At 41.7% G+C, this 13,385-nt stretch overlaps 1 pseudogene; it reads right to left on the bottom strand.

The window, feature by feature from the left end:
- Positions 1 to 2,088: 2,088 nt before the first annotated feature.
- On the bottom strand, positions 2,089 to 2,531 carry LOC102909825 (protein max pseudogene; annotated as a pseudogene).
- Between the last annotated feature and the right edge of the window lie 10,854 nt (positions 2,532 to 13,385).

Below are 13,385 nucleotides of genomic sequence, written 5' to 3'. Positions count from 1 at the left end.
TTTCAGTTGGAACCTTTCCTTTTTCACTTATCCCCAAGATGGCACATTATTATTAATATTATAATATAAAACATAAGTAACTTTAAAAGTCTCAGTCTTTACAAATTTGAACACATTAAAAGTTCAGTCTCTTTTAAAAAAAAATCCAAAGTCTCTTTACTGAGCTCTTATAAAATTAAAAAAATATGTGTTAAGATACTTTCTTATTTCAAGAGGAAAAAAAATCAGGGCACAGTAACAATCTGAACAAAGCAAAACCAAACTACAACAGTATAGATTCACTCACCATCTGGCCTCCTCCAAAGGGCTTGGGTCACTTCTCCAGCTCTGCCCTCTGAAGCACACACAGCTCTTCTTCTAGGCTCTGACTGGTTCCACTCCATCTCTGCTGCTGTTCTTTATGGTCATCCCATGGTACTGGCATCTCCAAAAATGCTGAAGTCCTGTGCTTCAGCTGTACTTCACTTTCACCAATAGCCTCTCCTGGGCTCTCTTCAGCCCTGCCAGACAATATCAAGCCTCAGCTGCTCTCCATGACCCCTTCATACCTTTAAAACCTGTCCTACTTGGATGATTCCTACCCTACCATGTTCATCTGCTCTCAGGAGGTACAACCTTGGCCATGTCTGGAACACAGCTTCTATGCGTTGTTCTTGAGGAAACACTTCCCAGAAGATTCCTTCCACCTTATTGATGCTGGTCTCTTCTTAATCACCACTAATTTCTTAGCTCCAGCTGAGCAGCATCAATTGTCCCAGTAATGTAAAAGTTTTACTTTAGTGGGTATGGTCTCTTGTTAATTGCAGCTGATTCTTCATCCCCAGCTGATCAAAACCACAGATTTTTTTTTTAAGGATAAAATAAGTTTTTTATTTATATTCTTATAGTAAAGGGGAAGCCTTTGCAAGACAATTCTTGGGCAGTATGTACAACATACTTTTTATTTCCATGGAATGAAGTCAAACACCGACTGAAACTACGGAGTATACACTAGCAATCAGCAAATGCCGGCAACAGAGTGGGCAAAGGACAGAGAAATGGAGCCCGAAGACAGGAAACCCTTCACTGGGATCTGCTGACCACAGCCAGAGAGCCAGGGCTGGATCACACAGTGGCGACAAGTTCCAGGACTGGAGTCAAGGAGGGCAGAGAGGCTGTGGTGGGCTGTGGGTTTAGTACCAGGTAAGTTGCTCTTGGTATTTACATACAAAATAGTTGGCTCTGTTTCTTAGAAATACACACAGAAGGAAATGAAGATTTGATCATTGCTTTATGAATCTGTCGCTTTACAATATCGACATCATCAGAAATAGGGGCATTTCATTCAGATTCAAATTTCAGAAATAAATATCAAAACATCATCACTGGCCCTTAATACAAAACCTCTACCCCACCTAAGACTCCCTCCCTGTCCCACCCACAAATAACCACCCCACCACTCTCAGGAGGGAGGGAGGCCGGCTCACTGCTGCCATCTCCTGTACATACCAGTGTCACGTGACCCTCTGTATGGCTGGCTCTGCAGGCTTAAGCAACGGAAGAGTGAAACATGCCAAGGACTCTGCCAATCTGTCCCCACTTTCCTTTACACCAGACTCTCCAAGAATCTGGTCTCTCAACAGGAGTGACAGCTTTCCCAAAAAACAATCCTTACAGGAGAGGGGATTAATTCTCATTCCTCCAATCTGGTCATCTTGTCAAAGTAGAGCAGTTCGAGATTCACAAAGTCCACCAAACAGAGGTCAGGGACTGGGAGGGAGGGCCCAGCGGGCCAGGCGTCCTCCAGGTACACACTCTGAGGCCTGGAAGAGCTGGGGGCGTGGGCAGGACACCATGTACTCAGAGGTCTGGCCGGCTGTCTGTCCTCCACAGAAAGAGCTGCCAATTTAGGGTGTTTCGGTTTAAAATTTCTGGTGGGGACAGGAACCCCTGAATGGAATACATTTAAAAATAGTGGACACAGGGATAGGATGAGAGCTGTTGTCCAAGAGCATCTATGCAAAAACAAGAATTAATAAAGAGGAAAGGAAAATACAGTCTTTCGATGGTTTTGAGGGTTCTAACAATGAACTGAGAGGAGGAGGAGGAGACGATGGAGACGACAGTTTTTATTGCTGGCCTGCCCCGCATGGCTTAGCTGGCCTCCATCCAGAGTTTCTTCCTGCTCTGGGGCTCTTCCGGCTCGGACTCTGAGCTGGAGTCTGAACCCCCATCGAAGGCAGAGATGGTGCCGCCCTTGGCGTTGGTGTAGAGGCTGCTGTCTGAGGAGGGGTAGCTGGTCTGCAGCTGGGCACTTGACCTTGCCTTCTCCAGTGCACTGAATCTTCCATGAGGGTGGAAGAGAAGTGATTTCCCCAGGAACAAAGATCTTGATCAGCTCTCGCTTTCCCCCTGTTGCTCCAGAAGAGCATTCTGCCGCTTGAGGTCATCAATGTCTTGCTGGTGTGTGTGGTTTTTCCTTCGCATATACTGGATATACTCTGCTGCTTTGTCTAGGATTTGGGCCCAGGATGCCTTCTCTCCTTGGAGTGATGGGACTGAGTCCCGCAAACTGTGAAAGCTGTCTTTGATGTGGTCCCTACGTTTTCTTTCCAGTGCGTTATAATGAGCCCGTTTGTCGGCGTCGCTCTCCACCTCGATGTCATCATTATCGCTCTTTTCCAACAAGCCGAGTGCCCGCCACGCACGCACTCACTCACTCGCTCCCTCACTCACTCACTCACACACACACACACACACACACACAACATGAGCAACCCAGAACCACAGATTCTTAACTCAAAACATTTTTTGAGTTAAGTGTTCCCATAAGAGTCTTTAAGTGGCTCTCAAACTTCCCTCTGGAGCTTCACAAGCCAGGCCTCCACCATCTGCATTTCTCTCAACACTCTTACCTTCCAAGATCCCATAGAACAGTTTGCCAGGCTTTCAACATCCAATGGCTTTTCTAGTCCAAAGTTCCAAAGCCCTTCCATAATCCTCCCCAAAACAACACAGTCTTGTCTGTCACAGCAACACCCTACAATGTTGGTGCCAATTTCTGACCTAGTTAGGGTCACTATTGCTATGAAGGAAAAAACATGACCAAAGCAGCTTGGGGAAGAAGGGAAGAAAGGTTTTTTCCTAACATGTTCCATATAATAGTTCATCATCAAAAGCAGTGAGGGCAGGAACCTAGAGGCAGGAGCTGATGCAGAGGCCATGGTGGAGTGCTGCTTACTGGCTTGATCCTCATGGCTTGCTCAGGCTGCTTTCTTGTAGAACCTAGGACCACCACCCCACAGATGGTACTACAATGGGCTGGGCCCTCCCCCAACCCATCACTAATTAAGAAAATACCCTCCAGCTGGATCTTATGGAGGATTTTCTCAGTTGAGGCTCCATGTACCCCTAATAACTATAGTTTGTATCAGTTGACATAAATCTAGCCAGAACATAGAGGTAGAGAGATGACTTAGTGGTTAGGAATATCTGCTGTTCTTCCAGAGAACCTTGCTTCTATTCCTAGCACCCACTTTAGGTAGTCTACAACTACTTACACTGCTAGTTCCAGGGAATCTGATGTGCAGTTCTGGACTCTGTGAGCACCTTGGCACTCATGTGCACAAACCAACACACAAACACGTGCATTTACACATAAGTTACAATAAGTAACTTTAAAAATATGTATACATGTGTGTTTATATACATACATTTTTCATGACATATAGACTTAGAAACATACAAAAGGACATCTGTAATGATGTACAAGAATACATATGAGCTTATGACTACTGATGTCTTTATGGACACATGTTATGCATATAAATTTTATAGCTGGGAAAATGTGTTAAATATGCTATTTTTTGTAAACCCTTGAGTATTCATCACCTACTTTTACCATTTTATATATTGTTTCTCAGCAAAGACTTCCACATTATTCTCATAAGTAAAAGGTAAACTGTCGTTTAATTAAAGTTAGCCTCTTCTCCCTTTCAAAACTTCCTCAAAATCACTGCTTGCTAATCTTTCTGGAGTGGTAAAATACAAATTATAGTGTAAATAAGGGATGAGTGTGCCAACCAGAAGTTATTGAAGTAAAATGAATAGCATACCCCTATAATTGCCCCAAGACACTCTTTGTTTTAAAAACCAAAATATGACAATTCTATTTTTTAATCTTAATTTATTCCTTTAAGGAAAAAGAGAAGCATGCTTTCTTCCAGATTCAAAAAGTTAATTGTGATGCTTTAATTATGAGATTTCCTTTCTGCTAAGGGCTCCCTCTCTTTTGTGTTCTTCAAACTTAAAACAATGGGATAGTAGAAGCAATACTTAGATTTTCCCAGGGTCAGAATCCCAGGTGGCACAATTTTTAAAAAGTAACAGTCAATAGCAATTCAACACTCATTATATTTATTTTAAAAACTACAATGATTAGATTCAACATTTGCACATACTTTTCAAAATTGCACTCATGCATAAAATTGTATTTTGAGCAATTTTAATTACACATTTCATTCTTTTTAATCATAATCATCAAGGTATCTTCTTCAGTTCCATAAATTGCCTCATGAACACAGTGACAATTCTGAGCAGAATCGGAAGGCCAAAATGAACCCCCATAGGGTCTCATGAAGATAGGTGCTTCCCTTTCCATGTGTGGCAAGTGATGGCCAGTGTCCTAAGGGCTAAGACAGGATTAAGATGAAAATATAAAAAAGAGATGTAGGCCTGGGGTGAGAACATGAGAGATGTTGTCTGTCTACATAGAGTAAGATGAGGGTATTGCTCGAGTCATCTGATTTGATGAGGGAAAAAAAGATATTTAACATACAAGTTTAAAGAACATATCTATTTCCAACAACAGTCCATCAGTTCAATGGATAAAGTATAGAATAGCAAACGTTGTTTTAACAGAAATGGAATGGACTGTAGAAAGATCTTCCCTTGAGTGCTATTTATTTGAGAACCACCCATTGATGGGGCAAAGCAAAGTAGCTGAAGGTAGTCAACTAAGACATCCTTCCAGACTGATACTATGGTATGCATCAGAGTGATCTAAGAAGTTCTTCCAAATAAAGATGGTTTGAGCTCATCTTCAGAATGCCAGGTTCATGAATCCATAGACAAAGCTTAACTATGCCCTCCTAGTACATTGTGTAGACATAGTCAATGCTCAAATACATAAACTATTGGGGGATATTCCATCACACTGTGAACCCCAAGTTTCCACTGCATTAAATAAAATAAACTTTGGGTCAGGTGGCTGAGTTGGCAACTAGTTGACAGAAAGTAATCATAGAGCATCATAGGGCATCTGGAAGAGATAGAGAGATGCTCTGGAAGTAGTAGGGTGGGATTTTTCAGTATTATGGCTTTTTTCTTTGGCAGGGTGGAAGGATGCTCTTTTTGGGAGATGCCAGCAAGGAGAGAAGATTGCTACTAGTTGCTGCTCAACCTCTCTGAGCTAGCAAGTTTTCACCCCAGCCTTTGAACCTCAAGTTTCATTCATAAATAAAATGATAGAGATTTAGTTAAAATTACCTTTAGCAGGAGCAACACAGCCAGTGCCTTCGGGAACAGAATTCCCACAAGGCTGAGGCATGAGCAACTGGCCACTGCCAGAGAATCAGGCCAGTAACTACAGAGTTGCCATTGCTGGCTGAAATAGCAGTAGATTAAGGTGCAGCCTCTGTGCTGAAGTTAAAACAACAATAAACAAAGAATGCAAATGAGTCTAGTCATAAATAAAGTGTCATTTTCATGTGGCTGGAAGGTAGAATAATTCTGGACACCACCTTACACTCACTGAGCCATCGCACTTTACCCCACCCACCCCAGGCTCTGAGACTAAGGGGGTACATTCTGCAAACTAAGTCTTTCAGGGTGCTTGTTGTTACTTTTCTTATCTTAAATTCATATAAGGAAATCTCAAGTTAAAAAAAAAAACACTATAAGCAAAGCTTAAAGAAAAACTGAATTCCCCAGACTTAAAGGAATTGCCAAGTAGCTCAGCTTTGCAAATTTTGTCAGTCCTCAGGATTATATCTGAGGTACTTTTGGGGATTGAAGCATATCTTACTAGAGGCTCACAAAGCTCTGGTATTCTTAAAAAATTTTTGCACTTAATATTACTTAATGCAAGTGTCTCACTGAATGGAAATCTTCCTGTGGGCTGTGACCCTCCCTAACTTTTAGATAAAGTTCAGTTATGACAAAGCACAGCAGTAGGCGCTCAAGAGTCCCTCGTCATCCCCCATCCTTAGAGTAGTATGGCACTCCTGGTGCTGTTGCTGTTCTTCGTTTCTTCTCTGTTTTCCCCACACCACGTCCAACCTAAAATAAGCACTTCATGAATATTTGGCAAAGAAATGAAATCGGATTCTGTACTGAAAACATTGCCTTGACTTCCTGGTCCCTTTCATCAGCTGGGGGTGGTAATACAGCTGTAATCCTAACACTTAGAAGGCTGTGGCAAAAGGATTCAAAGTTCTAGGCTAGCCTGGGCTACACAGAAATACCCTACTGGAAATAAAACAGAAGGGAGGGTTGAAAAATGGGGGAAGAATGAAGGAGAGGTCAAAAAGAAGGAAGAAAGACAACCAGATAGAAATCAAATATTTGAGTATTTTATTATTATTTATTATTTTTTTTAAATTAATCAGCCTGGGAGAGAGTTTTAGCTTGCTTTTAATGGCCTCAAATTATCCTGGATGTTTTATTCTCAAAATTAATGCAGAACTTGTCACTATGATGTTATTTTGTTCTGCCCACTGAGCATATTTCCTCCTAAATTTCAGACTTTTCCAGTATAGATTACAAGAGCCTATGAAGTCCACATCTGACCTGGAATAATCCCTAATTCACCGTGAGCCACCTTCAGCTTTGGCAGCAGATACTAATGAGCGGAGAGCCCAACTTGTGTCTGTCTCCAGGAGCGCTAAGGATGGAGATTCAGTGTGAGCTAGTCATGGAAGAAAGGCTTTTGCAGGCAGGGAGGGAGCTGAAGAGGCTGCCAAAGCCATCAGCTTTTACTTATCAGAGATGACAAGTGAACCCAGAGTGAACCATGTCTGTCATAATTTGAGCAGCTTGACAGCACATGCCCAGACCTACAGTATGATAATTATCAGTCATTGTGGAACACAACCTAGGGTCCTAGAAACAGATCATGGTTTGTAGATTATAGTTGACGTGAGAAATTCACAGGTGTGAGCTGACAGTGCATAGGACAACCCACACATATACTTCCATGAGAGGCTTATCAATGGTTTAGATGCAAAGGCAGAGTTTAGAGGGTTCTCAAGAATGCTGGGCCTTCTCCAGGATTCTCTCATTAAGAAGAGTTAGGGGGAGCCTGGCCTTGGTGGCCCACGCCTTTAATCCCAGCACTTGAGAGGCAGGGGCAGGCAGATCTCTGTGAGTTCAAGGCCAGACTGGTCTACTAAGCAAGTTCTAGGATAGCCAGGGCTACACAGAGAAACCCTGTCTCTCGGGGGTGGGGTGGTGGTAAAAAAGAAAGAGTAAGGGAACACACATCCATTGTTGTGAGAATGAAAACTTATTCAGCCAATATGGAAGTCAGTGTGGTGGTTCCTCAGGAAGATGGGAATCAATCTGCCCAAGATCTCGCAATTCCACTCTTGGACATTGTCTTAGTAAGGGTTTCTACTGCTGTGAAGAGAGATTATGACTACAGCAACTCTTATGAAGAAAAAAAGATTTAATTGGGGGTGGCTGACAGTTTCAAAGGTTTAGTCCATTATCATCATGGCAAGAAGCAAGGAAGTGGGCAGGCAGACATGATGCTAGAGAAGGAGCTGAGAGTTCTACATCTGCATCCACGGGTAGCAGAAGCAACTGTGAGCCAAACTTGGTGTTGCTTGAGCACAGGAGATCTCAAAGCCCAAACCCCTATAATGACACACTTCCTCCAACAATGCCACACCTACTAAAACAAAGCCACACTTCCTAATAGTGCCATCCCTATGGGGACCATTTTCTTTCAATCTATCACATTCCACTCCCTGGTCCCCATAGGCTTGTAGTCATATCATAATGCAAAAATGCATTCAGTCCAACTTCAAAAGTCTCCATAGTCTATAACTGTCTTAACCTTACTTAAAAGTCTAAAGTTCAAAGTCTCTTCTGAGATCAAGCAATCTCTTAACTATGTAACTGGCTTTTTCTTTGGGGCCACCACCCAGCTCCCAAATCATGGCATGGAGACTTCTTATTAGTTATAATATATATTTTAACTATATATAGCTGTTTTGGCTAGCCCTTTTAACTTAACTTGTTTTTCTTGATCTACCTTTTACCTCAGGGCTTTTTACCTTTGCTTCTTTCTACATATCTTACTTTCCTGCTTTCTCCAGTGTCTGGCTGGCTGGCAGCTACCTGGTTTCTGGCCCCAGGCTTGTCCCTCTCTTTCTCCCTAGTTCTCTTCTTTCCTTTCTCCTCTTCTCTTGAGTCTAGATTTTTCCTCCTATTTATTCTCTCTGTCTGCCAACCCTACCTATCCTTTCTCTGCCTATCTATTGGCTGTTCAGCTCTTTATTAAACCAATCAGGTGCCTTATGCAGGCAAGGTGAAACAGCAACACATCTTTTCATAATTAAACAAATGCAGCATAAACAAATGTAACACATCCTTACCTCATTAAGCAAATACAGCAGAAACAAATGTAACACATTTTTACACAGTTGCAGTAATATTCACAGCATAAACAAATGTAACAGATCTTTGCCTAGTTAAAAATAATATTCCACAATATAGGCTATAGTCCCCTATAAAATAAAAAATAAAAAGCAGATCACATACTTCCAACATATAATGGGATGGGACATAAACTACTGTTCCAAAATGTAGAGAAAGGTGTATAGTGAAGAAATACTGGACCAAAGCAAGACTGAGAACCAGATGGGCAAAACCCAAACTCTCCATCTCCATGTCTGATGTTAAAATGCTCTTCAGATCTCCAACTCTTTTCAGTTTTGTTGACTGCAGAACACTTCTTTCTCTTGGGCTGGTTCCATGCCCTGTTAGCATCTTTCCTCAGCAGGTATCCCACAGCTCTGGCATCTCCAACACCTTGGGATCTCCAAGGCAATCCAGGCTTCACCTTCACAGCTTCACCCAATGCCCTCTCTAAGCCTCTATTCAGGGACACCCCTGGCACATGGTTGGCCTCAGAGGTTTTCCTTCCTCAGAGGAAGACTCCATAACCACTTACTTCTATCCTTGACTCTAAAGTTAGAATGATGTGGCCAAAGCTGCCAAGTTCTGTAGCGTGAATCTTAAATGGTCTTATTAATAAAATCAAACCTGGAGCCAGGTATTGGGGTGAATGCTGGAAGATCAGAGAAGCAGAACAAGCCACAGCTTCCTCACCTCAACAGTTCCTCAGATGATCTTGTTTCCTCAGACTGGAAGTCTCTGAGTCCTCATATCCAAATGGATCTCAGCTGAACTGTTGCTAGAAGCCTAAAAGTTTAACCAGCCAAATGCTTCTAGTTCCTGGTCTTCACGCCTTAAATACCTTTCTGCTATCTGCCATCACTCTCTGGGATTAAAGGCATGAGTCACCATGCCTGGCTGTTTCCAATGTGGCCTTGAACTCAGAGATCCAGAGGGATTTCTGCCTCTGAAATGCTAGGATTAAAGGTGTGAGCACCACCATTTTCTAGCCTCTGTTTCTAGTGGCTGTTCTGTTCTTTGACCCCAGATAAGTTTATTAGGGTGCACATATTTTGGGGAACACAATACCACCACAAAGTTCTGCTCCTTGCTGAGCAAGAACATGGACCCCTTGTTCAATTACATTTTCACCAACTTTCTGTTTTCAGTGTTTTCCTTCACTGCCTAAGCTTGGCTATCCTGAATCTTGATCAGTAGACCAGGCTGGCTTCAAACTCAGAGATCTGCCAATCTCTATCTCTGGAGTGCTGTGATTAAAGGTATGCACTGCCACACCCAGTTCTAAGCTTTTCTTTAATCCACTTTCACAAGTTGGAAGCTTAGCTGGTAGGTTCTTGCACTGAGGTCACTACTCCCTTTATTCCATTTCCTAATGTGTTTTTCTCCTTGAACAGAGGACTTAGCTCTATTCCCCTTTCTGGTAACTGTTTTTTCTCTTCAAATTATACATTTTATAACTTTCATTTCTCAGCTTGCTCCTTTTCAAGTATAAAGTTTCATTAGAGTTAACACTAATAACCACACAACAGAGTCAATACCAGGTTGTTTTGAGATTTTCTCTGCCAAGGGAATTAATCCAAAACTTCTTACTTTAGCCTCAGGAAAACTTTTTGTACAAGGGCAAAAAGCAACCACATTCTTCACCCAAGTATCACAAGGTTGATATCTAGGTCACATACTAACATTCTTCTCCTTTGTAACCTCTTCACTCAGACCACCACAATTCAAATCACCCTCACTGCCTTCTATGCTCTTATTAGTATGGACGACTGTCTTCCATGCTTCTGATAATATGCCCCCATTAAATAGCACTTAAAGCTTTCAACCGGTTTTTCTAATCCAGAATCCCAAAGTCCATATTTCTCTGAACAAAAACATGGTCTGGTCTATCACAGCTATACCCCAGTCCCTGGTACCAACTTCTCTCTTAGTTAGTATAGTTGATGTTTTGGTTTGTTTGTTTTTAACTCTTTGGGGTCTGGCCACTCAGCTCTCAAATACATACAATCTTATTCTTATTTATGAATGCCTGGCTATAGCTTGGCTTATTTATAGCCAGATTTTTTACTTAAATTAACCCACTTCTCTTTAATTACATTTTGCTTTTGGGCTTTTTGCCTTTCTTTACTCTATATATCATTCTTTTCTTCTTACTCCATGGCTGGCTATATGGCTAGGTGGCTGACCCCTAGCATCATCCTCTCTTCTCCTTCTCTTGCTCCTCCTTCTCTAGATTTCTCCTCCTATTTATTCACTCTGCCTACCAGTCCCACCTATTTTTCTCCCCTGCCTAGCTATTGGCCATTCAGCTCTTTATTGGCCATTCAGCTCTTTATTAGACCAATTCAATGTTTTAGACAGGCAAAGTAACACAGCTTTACAGAGTTAAACAAATGCAACATAAAACAATGCAATACATCTTTGCATCATTAAACAAATATTCCACAGCATAAATGAATGAAACACATTTTAAACTAATATTTCACAACAAGTTAGGGTTTCTATTGATGTGAAGAGACTCCATGATCATGGCAACTCTTAAAAAGGAACAACACTTAATTGGAGATGACATACAGTTTGAGAGGTTTAGTCCATTATCATCATGGTGGGAAACAAGAAAGTGTACATGCAAATATGGTGCTTGAGAAGAAACTGAGAGTTCTATATCTTGATCTACAGGCAGCAGAAGCAACTGTGTGTCACACTCAGTGTAGCTTGAGATAGAAGACCTCAAAGCCCTCCCCTACAGTGACACACTTCCTCCAACAAGGCTACACTTCCTAATAGTGCCATTCCCTATGGAGATCATGTTCTTTCAACACACCACAGACATATACCTAAAGGATGCACCATTCTACCACAGAGACACTTGCTCAAACATCATTGTTGCTCTATTCATAATAGCCAGAAATTGTGAACAACCTAGATATCCCTCAACAGAAGAATGGGGAGGTACATTTACACAATGGAGTATTACTCAGTCATTTAAAAAAACATAAAACCATGAAACGCACAGGTAAATGAATGGAACTAGAAAAAAATCATCATGAGTGAGGTAACACAGACCCAGAAAGACAAATATGGTATGCATTCATTTATATGTGGATATTAACTGTTAACTTAATGGTAAGCAAGCTACCATCCATAGAACCACAGAGGTTATGTATAGAATAAGGAAGGGACTGATAGATCTCATTAGGAAAGGGAAATTAAAAGGATAGTTGTGGGTGGAAGGTGTGGAGAGGCTGGAATGGGACGATCAAGTAGGGAGGGGAGAGGAGAGGGCAATGAAGGAAGGAATATGGAGGGAGGCAGCTCAAATTAAGGGTCATTTGAAGGATAGTATGAAAACCTAATATAGTATATTACATATATACATATATGAACATATATACATACATGAAAATGGTCTAAATGAAATCAACAAATAATAGGTGACACAGAGTCCCAAGTGGCCATTCCTTGTCACCAATCAAAGCTTCCTGTACAAGGACTGAATTAGATCTAGTTGGGTTGATGGCCAAAGGGGTCCCTTGGGAGTTCTCCCAACAAGCTGCAGTTGCTAAGACTATAGATCACTCTCCACAAACTAACAGCAAAGCCCCATTGCTTAAGACAATGCCTGTACAACTCTGTGAACATGGAGATGTTAAGCTGTTGCCTACACAGAGACTTCATCCTTATGTTCTAGCATCTTGGTACAAGAAGGTACTCTGCATACTATCCAAAGAGAAATGTAAACACCAAGCCAGCAACAAACCTTTTGATGTACAATGGTGTCCTGCCTGCATGATAGTGCAATGGTGGCACAAAGCTTGTGGGAGTAACAAGCAAGATCTGATTTGACATAAGGCCCACACCACAGGATGGAACCATACAGGACACTGTTTAGGTGACCAGGAACCTGAATCTAGATAGTCCAGGGAACTAGGGGAAAACCAAATACTACTGTCCCACTAAGAGATCATAGCAGTGAAATGTCACCTAATGATGTTCTCCTATACTCATAGATAGTGCCTAATTCAACCATCATCAGAGAAGCTTCCTCCTGCAGCAATTGGGAACAAATACAGAGACCCACAGTCAGACAATATACAGAAAGTGAGAGACCTTGGATCACCCAGTTCTAAATGGGATGTCTCCATCAAATTCCTCCCCTCAGGTCTCAGGGAACTCTTGAGGAAGAGGAGGCAGAAAGAGTATAAGAGCCAGAAGGGATGGAAGGCATCAGGGAAATAAGGACCTCAAAATCAACAGGATAGATGTACATATAAACTCATGAGGGCTGAGACAGCAAGCACAGGGCCAGCATAGATCTGCACCATGTCCTCTCTGTATATTATGGCTTCCAGGTTAGTGTTTTTCTGTGATTCCTGAGTGTGCAGATGAGTGGGTCTCTATTCTTGGACCATATCTTGTGGTCTTTTCCTTCTATTTGTGTTTGTCTTGTCCAACTCTGATTTGGTAGCTTTTGTTGTATCTTATTGTATTTCTTTTAGTATTATCCCTCAGAAATCTGTTTGTTTTCTAAGCCGAGACAGAAAGGGAGTGGATCTGGAAGGGAGAGGAAGTGGGAAGGGACTGGGAGGAGTAGTGATAGGGGAAACTAATCAGTATATATTAAGTGAGAAAAATTATTTTTAATAAAAGAAAGAAAACAACAAATGATGGTGGTGATTGCATGCTTCTGCAGACCTAGTGTT

This window comes from Peromyscus maniculatus, chromosome 4, assembly GCF_049852395.1.
Source record: "Peromyscus maniculatus bairdii isolate BWxNUB_F1_BW_parent chromosome 4, HU_Pman_BW_mat_3.1, whole genome shotgun sequence".
NCBI classification, from domain to species: Eukaryota; Metazoa; Chordata; class Mammalia; order Rodentia; family Cricetidae; genus Peromyscus; species Peromyscus maniculatus.
This window is presented reverse-complemented; position numbering and strand designations above follow the sequence as displayed.